Source organism: Anopheles cruzii, chromosome 3, assembly GCF_943734635.1.
Source record: "Anopheles cruzii chromosome 3, idAnoCruzAS_RS32_06, whole genome shotgun sequence".
NCBI lineage: Eukaryota > Metazoa > Arthropoda > Insecta > Diptera > Culicidae > Anopheles > Anopheles cruzii.
In genome coordinates this window covers 79864490-79877056 of record NC_069145.1, presented here as the reverse complement: position 1 = coordinate 79877056, position 12567 = coordinate 79864490, and the positions used below count along the sequence as shown (strand labels likewise).

The 12567-nt window shown below is 51.0% G+C and overlaps 1 protein-coding gene across 1 annotated transcript in view; it reads right to left on the bottom strand.

Moving 5' to 3' along the window:
* Positions 1–12567, bottom strand: part of LOC128271091 (LIM/homeobox protein Lhx3) — a 31781-nt gene that overhangs the window by 18524 nt on the left and 690 nt on the right. The gene's annotated exons all lie outside the window — the stretch shown is intronic.

The window sequence follows — 12567 nt, the reverse complement described above, 5'->3', positions numbered from 1 at the left end:
CTCGAGTTGACTCCGCTGAGCAGTGTCACAAGAATCTGCCAGAAAACTGCGCCCCGACGGCGATGGAGACGCACGGTCGGGGATCCCGTCGAAACATTGTTCGGTTGGCGGCATCAGGCGCTGTGGGAGTGCAAGGTTCGTTTTTGCGCACTTTTTGGAAGCAATAAATTAATACATTCGGTTTTGCCGTTCCTCCGCGGCACTGTGGGCTGTCGCAGCTGGCTCCGCTGCGGTAGGCAAATGTGCCGTGTCGCCATGGCGACGGGAAAGAGTAGAGCGAAGTATCGTAAATCATGGTGCTGAGCCCGGAATGAGGTTGGGAAAATGATTTACTGCCATTAAGGTTATGTTGGTTGGAAGTGAAAAATGATAAAACAGGAATATTAACACAACAACGATTTACAACTAGTAACATGAGAGAGAGAGTGGGTGGATCATTTAATTACCTAACATTTTAAGAAGCAAATAAAAGCCATGTAAGGTCATCAGATGGTCCGAACTGTAAGGTTGCTTTCGGCGCATCCTCAGCGAGACCCCCGTGACAATGACCTACTTTCCGGATAGCCCGCCATACGGCCACCTCGCCAGACGGCTGACCGGTGGGAAATCGGACTGACCCATCGATCGATCAGACCGAGGCTGGGCTCACGTAAAAGGGGTAGGGCACTCTGCCATTATTTGAACCGCGGAACATGGACCGGGGAATGGGAAACAATCCAAACATTACAACCGTACCAGGTCCGGAAGACACAATGAGATACTTTAATGCAATTTATTCAGAGGACAGCCAACGATTGGGCAGCAAAAAACACACTCACAAACACGATTGTGCCGATCCGGGTGTGTGGGTGTGATACCGTCGAACTGCCACCCACCGGACCGAAGGGGTGGAAAATACCACTTCCGCCACAACGATCGATTGGTTTCATCCACACCAGACACTGGGTTGCGGATCATAATAAAATGTGTGGCACTCGTCGGTAATGCCGTTTGTGCCGGTTTCCGGCACAGGGTGTGTCTTGAAGGTGTGCGCACGACGCAGACACGTTTGATGAATGGGTTTTCCGTAATGGACGCCGGTGCGGCCCGTTGGGTGTTCACATTTTGCCCACAATGACAAGGTCGATTCATGGCTGGTGGCACAAGCTGAGTACGCTTCGACCACGGTTTTGGGTTCTTTTGCCCCAACGAGTTTGGTTAAAAGCAATCGATAAGGGTAACAAGCGAACATAACCCGTAATCCTTGCATACGTTCTTATCGATATTTATACATATTTTATTATATTACTATTTAAAGTTTTCAAATGTTTATGACCAGAGAAATTAATTTCATAAAATACAAAAAACATAAGGTTATTAATGAGGTTGAACCTTCGAAAATCTATCCGTAATGTGTTCCATCCAGACCAACGATAGCTCGCGTTGTTGCCGTAGAGTAATGGGAGAAAATTTGACGGCATTCCGACCCTCTTTTTTACTTACGGACCCAGTTCTGGTTCAACAATCCGGCCCCGTATACACTACTGATCGTGTATTCCTCTCGTGTGGTCCACAGTGTGTTTTTCTGCAAACCATTTTTCATTTCGTTTCTTTCGGGCAACTTATTTCACAAAAAAGGTGATTTTCCCCCCCCTTGCCGGTCAGCTCCCCAGTTAGTTTGCGCCAACACTTTTGGATCCCTTTTTCACTTTCGCTGCTTCGGTGGGGTGGTGTGGGGATGAGGAATGAATCTTTGTTGGGCATTCGGTCCACCCGACGATAGACACCGAAAGTCGTTGGAAGAGTTTATTTCATTGTGCCTTCGGTCACGTCGCGGTCAACGCTGCCAGGCGCCCGGTCTGGCCCGGGGCGTGGTTTATGAGCGGACTATGCTGCAATGTTTCTAACGCTTCATGAAATATTCATACCCGATTCGGGGTTTGAGATTTAACTTTTTTCAAGCCACGAAACCGGCATCCGAAGGTCCGTAACCGTTTGGTTTGAAAGTGCCATAAAAATGGAACTGTATTGTTGTGGAAGCCGGTCCTTCGTGAAAAAGTTCCCATGAAGTATGTTTAACGTTTTTCTTTGGGAAAGCATCGAAAAGTTGAATCTACAGCGAAGTTGAGTTGAAAATACAGTGTGAGTGTTAGTTTAATTGATTGGATCAATGATATCGGATAACGAGTGTCGCTACCAACAAAAACGGTCCAAGTACCATTCTAATTTAACTTTGCTTTGGCCAAATTCAAACCCCATTCAACAGATGAAAAGTAAAGCAGGACTACAGGATCATGATCGCATTCATTTATGACATTAAACAAACAAATCTAGCTCCCTCTAGGCCCGGACCCGTCGTTCAAACAATCCCATCGCCCGGAAGACCTACTTCAACTGAGCATTGAGAGTGCTTAGCGCCGAAGGAGGCAAATAGAAGCAAACATTTTCACCCACCGCCTGGCCTTAAAAAAAAACCCGTTTCGCTTCTCACGCACTCGTCTCGAATCCATCAAGAATCACTCGCGGACCTGCGGTCCCGGCGGGCTGAGCATATTTGCTTCTTTATCAGCACACGGTTGTTGTTTTTTTGTCGTCGCCCACGATTCAATTATTTACTGGCTTTTTCACTTTCCTCTCCATCGCCATGCAGTACAACAATAACCGCACAACCGCGTGGCGAGGGTGACGCAGACAGAGTGACGGACGGGTCGTTGGGCTGCGTGTGTGTGTGCGTGTCGCGTAATAATGGGTTGATTCCTTCCGCTATTTTGTTCGCCTGCACGGTGTCAAGCATCCGGTGGAAGGATGTGGTTCGGGCTCTTTCGACTTTTGGTGGGTGTGCGGCTCGTGGCCGGGCACGAAAATGCATTAGGATATCATAATTGGAATAAATAACCACAGATGGTGCTCGACGGTACGTTAAACGTAGACGGCACGTCGTCTTCGTCACCATTAAAAGGGTCCTTTTTATGGGTTTACCCTTCTAACGCAAGGTAAAATATTAATGTCCCCTGATTTACACTCATCTAGCCCGTGGGGGAGTGGTCGACGTGTGGTCTGAGCAATTTGTTCGCGTAAATTAAAATCAATCCCAAGCTGAGCCATAAGCGGCACGCATTGTTTTGCGTTTTTTTTTATTGTTGCAAAATGTTTAGATCGAAGTTCTCTTGGGACCTTGAATGATGGGTTGCTAATAATTAACAATCAGTGGTTCATTTATTTTTCTGCCATAACTTTGCCGATAAACTGCGTCCCGACGTTGGGTGGGCCTGTTTAATGGCGTACGATCGTCCCTTAACACACTTGTTGAAGATATCGATCGATTCGAAAACTTGCCCCAACGCAGCGTTGCCCCTGGCGTTGACGCACTCGAGCACCAGGCCTTCGTAGGTGGTAAAGTTTGGCGCGAATCCTTTCACCATTTCTGTACCGGTGCGCAAGAACTCGAGAGCGTCGTCGTAAACCTGTTTGAGAGGATATCGAATTAAGTACAATTCCCTATGCATCAAAGTAGGCTGCCCGTCAGATGAAGCCGATCTTTACCACGGTGCAGGACTCAACTCCATCGCGGCATGCAGCGGCTAGCTGTAGCAATGCATAAGCCTGTAGTTGTTGCTGGCGGATGGCTTCACGAAATTCTATGGCCTGCTCGTAAACGAAATCGTTCGTCTCGGTGAAACAGAGCGAATCCGAGATCAGCCCCGACCCGACGATGGCTTGCACTTGCGGGATCATGTTCCGTACGCACGCCACATTCCTGGGGCTCGGTCGCAACATGGCCATGCCGGAAGATTCCAGCCCGTAGGCGGTGAAGACAACCTTTTGGAAGATTGCATCGTACCGTTGGTGAAGTGCGTGCTTCACCGACTGCAGATCACTCACGGCGAGCTGCGCAAAGTTGGCAACCTGCACGGTGAACTCTTCTACGGTTTGTTGGAACGCACTGGGAAGATGTGGAGATTCATCCAGCGCCGTTTGGAGCCGCTCGCTGCCCTCGGTGACGACTCGAAGGAAGAGCTCCCACCCAGTGTGCAGCGCTTCGTTGTAGAGCTGATCGTACTTGTTGATGCGCGAACCGACCGAGAGCAGGTCGCGCAGCACCGTGGGCTCCAAGTGGTTCGGTATTTTGGACATTTTCAGATACACTTTCACCGTTTCAATATCGGCAACCTGTTGAATAACCATGGTTTTGGCCGCCATCTGAACGGCGACCACCGTGAGGAAGCTGTTGAGTAGCTGAAGATCGTAGCGGTCCCATTGCGAAGGGTCGAACAGTAGACTGTCCAACTGTTCCCGTGCCATCGCCGTCAGTTGTTCAAGCTCTTGGCTCAACGTCTGGTTACGATAGTACTCGGGCAGAGGAGAGGAGTCCGTCTCGGTCAGACAACGATTGATCACATGAAGGGCGTCCACGAGCGGTTGCTCTTCGAATGCACCTCGCTTGCCCAACGCATCGGTGATATCGTAAACGGCCAACGTCACATGGCCCAAAGAGGCACCGAAAGTGGCTAACGTTCCACGCACATCGTACAGCACGTTTGGGTCGAAAACGACCGCCTCGATCGCCTCCTTACTGACCCGAAGCACATCTTTAACGTAATCCAGAGCCGGCAGATAATCCAGCGGTTCGAGCGGTACGGCACCACACTCACGAGTGCACTGGAAACGAACAGACCAGTAATTTTGAAAATGATTCCATATCACCCAGAAAGTAACGACCAACCCACTAGTGAGTACACCAACAGAGTAGAGACCAGCAGCAGCAGCAGCTTCATCGTCGGTTGCGTCGGATCGCAGCGTCTTTTTCTTTCTCTCGTGCCCAACGTCGGCAAACTGCACGCGGTTGGCTCCGAGATCTTATATAGTTGCCCCATCGCTAGCCGGGTCTTTGGGTGCGTTTTGGGTACCATTTGGAACAACAGATAGTTGTGAAACATTACACAACCGATTTCCCTTAGGAGTGCAGTATCGAGAATAAAATACTGTGTGCACCTGTGCAATCTAGAGCATACGTTCACTCGGTAACAAACATGTCCATCATTCATTGTTTCCATCGCACCTCCCAAGAGCGATTTGCTTCGTCATCTACTACGCGCCAGGATGGCCAAGCCTCCGGTCGACCAGAAAGCGATGAACAAAAGAAGAAGAATCACAAAAATCGATGCCAAATTCGGTCCAGTCCAGTGTCACGACCGTGTCTGGGGAAGCACGCAGCCCAATGTCGCGCCGATAGATAACACCGAAGCGATAGACCAGCATTAAGGATGGACTTTCGTTTCCAGCGAATGGGCAATGGCACCCGATAAAACGAGTACCTTAATCCGGCGAGCCTTATCATTGTTGGCTAACGCCTCTAACTCTGTGGGTCGTGTTTTGGACTCTTTTTGAATGGAAATATTCTATTTCTGTCATCCCTATGCCCTATTGAGTGGGAACGACAGGACGTGAACGAAGCGTTTCTCAGCCAGCCTCAATCGTTATCTGAAATAAAATTATCGCCATGATTCGGGTGCTGAAAATGTGGATCAAGGTTTTCACGTGTTTCTAGCAATTCTTAGTCGAGGGATCTCCTCTACTCCGGATTCAAACATCAGCAAATTAAGGGTCCACGGTCCACGGTTTGATATCGTCCAAGTAGTCGCCGGGTAGGGTTTCCCTCGTTACGCTGGTTCATATAAAAAATTAAATGCAAATAAGATTTATGAATTGGGTAAATATTTACCCTCTTGTCTCTGGCTCTCTGAGTTAACGAAGCAACAGCAAACAGCACACACACGCGCGCACGGGAAGCTCACCTTGCGAAGAAGAAAATGCAGTTTTGGGTTCGGGGTTGGGTTTTCAGCACTCGTGCTATACACACACAAACCCCCCTGTCTAACATCAAAGCAAGCAGTATCCAAATGTTTGGCCAAGTGCTTGAACCACCGAGTTTCTGTGGTTGCTGCGAGTATCATCAAACGGGCGGGCAGACCAAGAGAGAGAGACAGCGCATTCATTGCCGCTCTGATCGTAACCATGGAGTTGATCCATTTTCCGACTACCAAAGCCTGATATGGTTAGGTATGGGCCACCATTGAGTAATACCACACGTACCAGGTAAGGAGGTGATGAGGATGGTGTAGGATTTGGTTTTCCACGGGATCGGGCTCATCGGGAGCGGCTGACGTTTTCCAATAACTGTCAGCCGGTCCGGTGACACCGGTGGCTTAGTTTTAATAATACATTCCGTTCATTTAGCGAAACCCGTCACAGTGTTGGTGAACATAGCCCATCCTAGCGCACGTTACTCTGGCGTCTGGCGGGTTTAACAAAACCTGACGGGTTCAGTTACTTTCCGGTCCGGGATGAAATGCCTGGAAGGATGTGGGCACACAATGCGCTCGGCAGACTAGTGTGCCAGGATGCCCCAGGATTCCCCTCTCCGTCAGCGTTACATGCGATGGCACGGTAGAACGGTATCCACATCCACAGACAAATAGCTGCGCATGCGAACATACACAGTTTGCACAACAGTGGCAAAGGGGGAGAGCCGCACGCCGGGTCGAGCGCCGGGAATCCCCGCGGCTGTGTCGAGAGTGCTTGGAAAATTCAACATGGCGTTGACAACTCCCCTCGGGAAAGGCGCGTCTGCTCGTTGATTGGCGAGTCTGTGGCGGCCACACAGTTCTCTAAGCACTAGGCAATAGTTTACACCGGAAGGCACCGTGACGCATCGAATAGAATCATATTCGCAACGAAACAGCGCTGGAACCGGTTGAGGAAAATTTTCATTCGCTTGTACCCGTCCGCCGGTCGAGTCCATCCAGCCATATGGTCGATATCTTCAACCATCCTTTGTGATTTATGCGTCCCATTACGGGGTTTGATGGCATCCATGGATGAGCGCGACCGGAGAATCCTTCCGAAAATCCAGACCATCATAGCCAGACACGCGATCTGCACTCCCCACCGAAAAGTGAGCTGAAAAAAGCGATGCAAAAAGCAGAAGCACCGCGCACACGACAAATATATGCTTATGCACGGTACACACCCTAGTTAAGTGGCAGCACTCCCCTTCCGTGAAAATGGCCCATTTTTCGACACTCGACCCTCCCCGCGTGTCTCTCTCGAGGCGAATCCTCGACCGGCCTCATTAACACCGGCAGCAGTGGTGCCCTCGGAAAGGTAGGCTCTCGGTGCCTCGCGATGCTACAGTGCGTGCCGTAATGTGCTGCACACGTGCCATTAATCTTTGGCGTGTTTCCTGAAATGCGCTGCTCGCCCATTCCTCGTGCACCACACTGTACGACGCAGGGGTTCGATTTATAATCATTACCCCACCAGCGCAGGACGATGCGTCTTCCGGTGGCGGCACCTTATGGCGTGCGGTACGGTATCTGTTTTTTTTTTGGAAGTGCACAGCGACAATTAATGACCTCCACCGGACGCGGGCGGTGTCCGGCAGAAGACCAACGGAGAAGCCCAGCAAAAAAGGACGTCCGTCAAATGGGGGGGAGACCATCAGAGTTTAGTGCGCGTCTGACTTCGACCCACGCAAGGAATTTGAAGAAGTCAATGGACGGCCGTAACCATATGGCACACGGCACCGTTTAGCTTCGAAAGGGGATCGCACGTAATGTGATCGCGTGCGGTGCACTGAATGTCCTGCACTTTGTGAAGCGGTTTTTTACGTGGGTCCTTCCTCCCCCAAGCGCATAAGTCACAGGTCCTGTGGCTGGTAGGAGGGCCAAACCGTGTCGATAGTGGTAACAAGCGCTAATCTCGAGCATCTCAGATGACGTACGAAGAAACAAAAAATGCAACAGACTGTCGTGCGCCGTGTTTTGTTACAGGCAATCGTAGGGACCGTTAAGTAGGCCTTGAATTTGGCTGGAGCCTTTCTTCAGAGGAAACTTGGCGGATATCGGTTGCACTTCGAAGCTTGTACTTAATGGCCACGTCCAAGGTCTTTATGGCTTGTATCTATCGTTTCAAAAAAGAACCTCATCAAGTTAAAAGACAACAAAGAAGGTCTTGGCATACAAAAATTGGGTGTAGCTTTAGGAAAACAGTAACATGTGAAACGATTCATTGTCAGTTGAGGCAGGCTTTGAGTTATTGACAGGCTTCAAGGGAACACTAGACGGAAAACAAGATGAAGATGTAGTCGCGGCAACCTCTTTTAAACAGTGTTTCGAAGATTTCAATAACAATATTTATTTTCTTACGCATTCGAATCAGAAAGAAGTAAATCGCACCCCTCATCTACATTTTTCACCAACCTATGGCCTATCAAAAATCGATTAGAAACTTTTACCGTCATCTCCGGCACGCTCTCTGGCACCAGTGGCCGTTTTCGTCCCACAGCCCAACCGCAACACGGGGAGTGTATCATGTGAAAACTGTGTCGGTTTGTCTTTTTAGCCAAGCTTAGCCAGGCACAGGGCGGACCTGAAAAAGTGCCCGAGGGCACGTGCTGGCGGAAAAAGCCTCATCGGCACGGCACAATGGGTGCCCTCGAGAGTCGATAAATATTATGTTTCAAAACATCATTTGCGCGTGCCCCGTTCCCGTGTCCTGTTACCGGGTCCTCCGGCACACTTCTTGGGCGTACGGTTGTTGTATCCGTTTCTGTTCGTTTGGAGTTTCCTCGCTTTGGCAGGTCACACGGTTCCAGGCTTCTCTCGGGGCGACTAGCCCATTCACACACGACATGTGGCACAAAGGGCAAGAAAAACACGCCAAATCATGTTCGGAAGCGGCCACAGGGCCACCACAACCAGAGCCTTGGGAGAAAAAAGGGCCAAGCGCCAAGGGAAAGTTTTTCTTTGCTCCCGGTCCGGCCGTTGACGATGTAAAGTTGAAAGGATTAACGGAAAGCTGCGTATCGATAGCCCCCGAAATCGTCACAACCGCAAACCGTAGGAAAACTATCGGCCACACATCCGTCAAGGGGCATTTTCACACATTCAATTACCGAGGGAAGTGGGCGTAGGGCCCCGTAAACGCCCGCGGGCGGGCGAAATGCGACCGGTGTGCCACGTGCGAACGATTTTTTCCCCGTTTGCGCGCGAAGGACGAACAGGCTGGGCAATTTGAAACAACTTCCGAGTGCACTCGAGTGCGTTAATTCTCTCGGCGTGTTTGTTGATTGCCGGGCGGAAAAAGGCGGCCGTCTCGGTCTAGGTCCGTGGTTAACGCACACACCCGCACCCGCACCCGCACGCGCACGATCAATTGTTGGGGAGGACCGAAACCGGAAGCTAATGAATGCAGTCGGCCACGTGGCCGACCGGCCAAGGTGGCGTTGGTTGGGTAAATGAAAAATAAATGTTCCAAACACTTCGCGGAGCCGTGCGTCTTCTGAGTGAATGCCGCGAGTGTGTTTCAAGGGTGAGTCCCCAGGGAGAAAGCCAGGCTGACGGGGTACGCAAAAATGTGGTTCCGTTCCGCGAGCGACACATACACACCACCCTTTAGCCCCGTTTTAAGCTAGACCGTTGCGGATCAGGTGGATTACGGCGTGATTATCGGCGCAGGTTTAGTGACTGGATTTAGCTGCCACGCCACGGAAGACGTTTGGATTGCGAATCGATTAGATCACCACCGTTGGAGACTTTGGAAGGTACCACCCGGATTACGTTGGGCTGATAAGCTGGGGCCGAAGGCTTTAACGGTGGATAAGAGTTTCGGTAGTGAAGCACTAGTTTCTTATCCTTAATTGTGCAATGGCCATTGCTGGACTTCCGTTGTATCGGAACTATCGGGCCCCATAAGTGGCCGCAGACGATTGGGAGCTTTTATTAGATTTTCTAATTCCATGTCTACTGCGTCAATTGACGAGGCGTCACTTTAATTAACATACTGCCAATCAGTTCGCTGGCCCGACCCGTTGATAGGAGCCCGACTTTTAATTTTCCTCCTTCGGCAATTCATCTTCTGGCGCACGATAAGGGTGACAGAGGGACAGAGATTGAGCTACCGGAGGCCGCCAATTGACCAATAAATCAGCCACATAATTAAAATGGTTCGTGGCACGTGAATAACTGTGACTTTTCGATAAGCCTATCGTCCTAATTTCAATGTTTTTTTTTTTACCGCTGGTCAACTTTAGGTGCCAATTGGTTTTCTGGTACCAAGCTGTCTACCGCCCTAGCGCCCGGGTGACAAACGATGACGAACCGAAACACATGTGAGGATAACCTGCTTCCGCCTCGATCGGCCAATAGCGATTGATGGGCAAACAATATTCGTGACAATTGTGACAAATCGCACCCCCCGCACTGGACTGGAGGCAATCAGAACCCGAATTGCCCTACCCCCCAACAAGGGGTTTTTGTTCCGATCGATATTTCGATACCTTTCGGTCAGCGTGTGGCTGAGCTGCACGTTTCAGCAAATTATCGAGATTAAACAACACTCTCTCAATAGGTTCCGGTGAGGGGGAGGGGTAGGCTTTAAAATCCATCAGTTTCGAATGACACGGGGACAGCAAGTGCATTGTCAACCTGGGGACAACCCGTGGAATGCAAATATTGCATTGCAGGGACCCTCCGCGCCTCAGAGAGGAGTTTGGCCCGCCGCTCCGTAAGATGGCGCTCCGATGCCTGCAATCTGGCCATCAATCAAACTGATTGGTTGACGATCCGCGCTTTCCAATATTGGTCCGGGGTTGGGGCGACAGCCAAGGCGCCACGAGGCGCACTCGGACAATCCGCACGGGACGATGATCAAACAAATCCACCATGGACCGAGTTTTGACAACCCATCCCCATCGGGCGTGTGCTTATCGGGTGGCGCGAATTGTGCCACACATTAGCCTGAACATCCGTGGACGTATCCACTCTCCCCGCAGAGACATCAATTAGTGAGGTTATATCTCATCGATCACGGCAGGGCGACGCTATCTGATAGACACCGCTGACCGACCGCCGGGCGGAACGTTGGGCACGTTCCCGGAAATCAATCTGTCCTTCGACCAATATATGCCGCGCCGCGAGCAAATTCAGGTGCCGCCGCCACAGGTGCCACACGGCTGTGGCTCGACAAATAGTTTCCTCTGAACGTTTTGCAACACTCGTCTGGGTCCGAATGGGTTCCACCGATGGTTCCAGTAGCAATTTGTTGAACTTTCATGAAGATTAGCTCCCCAGGACACTTCCGGAGATAACCCGGATGGAAGGGATCGGACCGGGACCGGGCCTTTGATGGCACGCGCGTAGTGATAACCCTGTGTGCGTTTGTGCTGGCCACCGTTCACCCATAACTCGAGAATTTATTGCATCCGATTTGACTGGAGCGCTTCAAATTCGCCGAGGACCAAGGACGGCATTTTTTTGGAGCAATCCCGAGACGCTCTACCGAGAACTCAGTTCCCCATTCGACCGGTTACCAAAGTGAAGATAGACGTGTTGTTCAATTGGCGGGCCTGCTGCTGACAAGATCGTTTGATAGAGGCTTCCCCTTCGGTGGCCCTGTTGGGTGGCTCTTCTGGCGGTCGCTGGAGCAAAAACTGTAACAACATCATCGTACAAAGCCCACCGTGTCCTGGCGATGGCCGATAACCGCAACGGAGCCACCACCGGAGATCCACCGGAGATTGAGGGCGCGCCTCACAAAAAGTGGCCACCTCTGTCGGTGTCCAGATCGAGTGGTGAGGTGATCGATATCGTTACGACACACGGGAGGGAACACACGATCAGATACCAGCTCTGTTCGAACGTAACTTTGTACTTATCTTACCCGATGCGTGGTGGGCGTGTAAGCTACTATCAGCAACCGGTACGATCGGGGACGATAGGGTACGCACCCGGTGGCCTCCGGGTGTTTGTCGTCATCCCTGGCCTGCGCGATCGCGGCCACCAGACCACCCGTTTGGCGATTTCTTAAACCACATTCGCCGCCACACGGGAGTCACTGGGCCGTGGCGGCTGTTTGCACAGCTCTCGATGCGAATCTCCACGCAACACGCTGCGGCTGTGAAGTGTTTGCCCCTGCGCGATCCGGGTAATCCGGTAGGCAAACGGTTCGGGCAACTCTCGTGTTGGCCAGGCCTATCGAGGCGCATGTGCCATAATCTTATTGCGCACCTCGCGGCTTCTTGCGGGGCGGCATTATCTCGAGCAAACAAAAGTGTTGTCGGTTCAGTGCCGGTCGATTATCGGTACATCGGGGTGCACATTTGGGCGTCCATTCTTTACGGCTGCGATGACGGCCAGTTTTGTAAATCTTGGATTGAATAAACCATACATCCCTGTTTGGACACTAAAAATAAATTTTAATATAAGTAGAGGGATACTCAAAGTTTCGAAACTCGGGCGAAGGTTCAAAGGATGGGTTCAAATGAACGGCTTGTTAACTGACAAAAATACGCGTTAACAACCGAAATTGCCGCCGCCGGACCATTGGCATGAAGCGTGTCGAACCTGACGGGCAACACCGGTCCGGCGGCGAACTTATCGGTCATTAGCGGCTGTCAAACCGTTGGCCAAAAGTAGCGGCAACTAGCGGCAAATGCCCGCGCCAGATCTGAGGGCCTGAGTTCGGACAAGTGAACCTGTCCTGTTCGTTGTCGCTTACTCACGGTCCGTCGATACCGTGGGCAAGATA